Consider the following 4403-nt stretch of genomic DNA (forward strand, 5'->3'; position numbering starts at 1 on the left):
TTGGTCTTTGTTTTATCCAAAACATCACAACTTACCAATTTCAAATGTACAAGAGTAGAAAACTTTTACTCTTACATTTGATAAGTGTTTTAAACCTTCTTTAAGACATGTCACTCAAGTTACAATCTTAGAGTATAACTCTAAGAATTGTTTTTGGAACGAAGTATGAATCATCTTCTTGATTTAACCACTTCAATAATTCATAACTCCTCTTCTTAACTATCAGAATGCACTTAGAGGATGAATTGTGATAAGGTCTCAAAATCATTAAGATGGTCTTAAAACATGATACTAAAGTACTCTCCCATCTTTTCAGATTTGAGAAACTTTTATCTTTCTGCCTAAATTGATTCTTCTTATTCGCTCTGCCATACATTGGAACCTTTTCCAATGTCTCAGAATTACACTTAAGCTTGTAAGTATAACCATATTTACTGAGCTATAGTAAATTATGACGAATAGTCTTATCGATCTTTTGTGGTGGACTCTGACCAGTGCACAAGAATGTGTACCCGATCCCTTAGTCCTTCACTTGACTCACACACCCATGTGAACAAGTAGTTAGTCTTAATTTTTCCAATGCTCGAAAGTTCTCATTCATCATGCTATACAACTTGCATGATTCCAAGTTTCTATCCAACTGAAACTTGGGTGACGAGAATCTTTCCTTATTTGGTAAATTTAGACACTACCACAAATGAAAGAATCGAATTCATATTTCCACTCTTGCTCTTAATGGAATCTTATAAGCAACACAAATTTTCACAAATGCCATTGTAAGGATATTTTAAAATAAATAAAATCAAAAGACTTACCTTTTATTTTAAAACTTTGCAGAAAAACTTATCCTTACAATCCATATGAAAACTTGTTGTTATCTATTCCTAAGCAAAATATCATAACTCCTAAGAAGTAGCTCAAGAATCTGATCTTCAAACTATGCGATAGAAATCCATCTACGCGATCAGATTCAGCATATTCTTTCTTTAAGTTTCTTCACTTTTCTTTGATTCTTAAAACATCAACATGTGACCCAGTCACATCATGTATCAAGAATCTCAGAATAGAAACTTAGTAGAGTTAGATAGTGGACTTTACCTGAAGTAGAGTCAAACTTATTGACTTTAACATCCTTAGGTAAATTTGGCAGCTTCGCAACCAATGCCTCTTTCTTTGGCAATATAAACATATGGACCCTTTGGTAATGGGACTATCTCAGACTTAGCTTTTCTCTTTACCATTTGGTCAACCGAGTTGACTATGGCCGATCCATTTCCATTGGGAAGAGAATGCTTTTTTGGATTCCCAGTGTCAACATTGTCAATGTCCATAAAGTTTTTAGGAAGTTGATCTTAGCAAATAGATAAGATCATTAAGGGTCTTTTCATAGTCTGTTTCATAGGTGTTCCAAAAGAACTCACTATGTGACTTAGAAAGTAGTTGAGCCACCAACTTTTTCAAGACTTTGACACCCAACTCCCCCGGCTTGTCAATATGTGACTGCATCTCCAAGATGTGATCACACATAGACCTTTGCTTGCCAATAGGGCTTGACTGACCTTAAACTTTTTAGGAACTTGTGGGTTAGGGAGAATAATTCGAGGAGGTGAAAGAAGTATGATTTCCATGGGACATCATCTTCATTTAGGAAAGCTTGTTTCAAGAGATTTGGGAAGATCATAAATGTCTAAACCAGCCATCTTTTGGGAGATACTCAAGATAGTTGATTTAAAGTCCTTAATATAACACCCAATATGAAATATTAAGGCTAGGACCCAACACAATACTTTTATAACTTGGAAGAGGGATGCCGTAATCCAAGCTATAAAATATTTGAAGGTAGGCGAATGACGATTCACCAATTTCCACCATGAAAACGAAATATATATTATTAGGTTTTAATTGGTTTTTGAAACTCCTAGATCTTTGAGATTCATTGAACTGTTCAATGGCATGTTTCAATCTCGAGTGTGCCCTTCAGGTTTTGTGACTGGGATGCCGACGATCACAAAACAAGGTGTGAAGTAACCATGCAAATTACTTGGTACCCTTAAGTGTTTACCCCTCAATCGATGTGCTGGTTGACCACACACGCTCCATCGATACTATGATAAACATTAGGTTACCCTTTGCCTACCTTGTTAAATACGAGTTAGTATGCCGGTTAACCACACACGCTCCACTAACCGACATAAACAAAGTGCAAAGTGTAATTTCATCGATTAGCACCTTATTCACTTTTTCCTAAGTAACTAAGATTGGGTATTTATAAAAGGTTTAGTTACTTAGTATTTATCATTAATACTTTTAATGAAGGGAGAATTATAGTCCTTGTCCTACCCGTTCGGCTAACGACCCTCCACCGGTCAAGAAAGCGGTGGGTGAGAGTGGACACCCATTAAACTGCCATTCTATAGGCAGTAACCTTATACCCCCCTTATAGACCGGCTTCGTGAATGAGGCCTACTAACGGTAAGACTGACTTTGTTCTTATGCATACATATATATATATATATATATATATATATATATATATATATATATATATATATAAGTATTAACTGTTAATATTATAATAGTATAAGGGTGTATTTTAAACATTTAAAATACTTGGTGGTTTAATCTATTAATTAAACTATACTCTTAATTTAATTAAACTTAAACCATGTCTTTATGGAATTATTAACTCTTTTAATAAACACTTTAATTAATTTAATGAAGTCCATAAAGTTTGAACTTTAACTTTTAAAATTCTTGGGTTTGGAATTAAAGTGTATATGGGGTTTGACTTTACAAATTCCAAAACTTGAGGACAAGTTTTGAACAATTCAAAAAACTTATGGTTTCCATAACTTATGAATTTTAAAGTGGTTTAATGGAAAAAACCCTTCAAGTTCCATAACTTGTAGACAAGTTATGGAAGACTTTAAAAGCATTAAAAATGTGACTCTTCATTTTTTCATAACTTATGGAATTTTTATGGGTTTTAAAATTCATAAATGTGACTTTTCATGTAACTTGAGGACAAGTTACAAAAACACATATTATGAACAACTTCAAGATTAATTTGGATTGAAAACAACTATCTCATAATTTTTCCTATTAATCTAAACAAACTCATAAACATGAACATTCATAATCAACATTTTTCAAGCATCATATAAACATGTATAAAACTTGAAACTTTGATTATTATCCTTTATTTGGATGAGAATAAACATTACCATAGTATCAAAAAACAAATTTTATGAACAAAAACACTTTGCGGTAATGATTCTAATCCAAAACAGGCCAAAAAACTCGAAGATAAGCTGTCAGGGGGTCCAACTCGTCGAGTGCATGAACCAACTCGACGAGTTGGATGAATTTGTTCATGGACTCGTCGAGTCCATCACTGGACTCGTCGAGTCTGCTGTCCCGACAGCAAAAAATTCGATTTTTTTTCAGTTTTTTTTTCAGCAACTTGCATCAAGTATAATTGAAAACAACCCATGTCTCTGATACCACTATTGGGTTTTGGTATACTACAACATCCTATGGTGCACATACAACCCTAAATACCTTGGATCTATGGTTTCACTAATTATACATGCAAATGGTTTCCAAGGTATTAATCTTACAACTAGCATGCATTTAACATAAAATTATAATATACTAGTTAGCATGACATACCTTTTGATGGAGCTTGAATTCTTGGTGTATTTGGCCTTAAAGAGCTTAGCCCCAATAGTGTGGAAGCCTCAAATGGAATCACAACACACCATGGACAAAGGATGAACTTGAGAGAGAATTCCATGCACACAAAAGACACCATGAACTCTAAAAAGATACAAGTGGCGATTTTGGGCAATGAAGTATCTATTTATATGTGGGATTTCTAGGGTCATGGATATAACCCAAATCCATACCCATGGGTTTTATGATCCATGGTTCATGTGGCCCAACTCTTTATGTATCCATACATAAACTTGGTCCAACATGGATCATAAGCCCAACACATATAAATATAACTAATTATCATAATTAGTCCCCATAGATTTAATTAGTCTCTTTCGACCACTAAATTAATTCCAAATTAATTCTTGATCACTACTAATTAAAACATATGATTTCATATTAATATATTATTACTTATAATATATTAATAAACCATAAATAACCTTCTCTCAAAAGTCCATCCTAACAAATTGTCCTGATGACATGCAACCCAAATGGACCATGCTACTCTCGGGTCGAATACATACCAATAATAGTTATGGGCTTAGACACCTAATCCAACAGTTTTTCAACCATATTGCCTCCTTTGACTCTTCACTTGCTGCAATGTACTCTGATTCACACGTTGAATACTCTACAGTTTCCTGCTTGGAACTCTTCCAAGTTACTGCTCCTCCATTGAGGAT

The sequence above is a fragment of the Lactuca virosa genome, chromosome 3, assembly GCF_052849685.1.
Source record: "Lactuca virosa cultivar CGN04683 chromosome 3, Lactuca_virosa_CGN04683_v6, whole genome shotgun sequence".
NCBI classification, from domain to species: domain Eukaryota; kingdom Viridiplantae; phylum Streptophyta; class Magnoliopsida; order Asterales; family Asteraceae; genus Lactuca; species Lactuca virosa.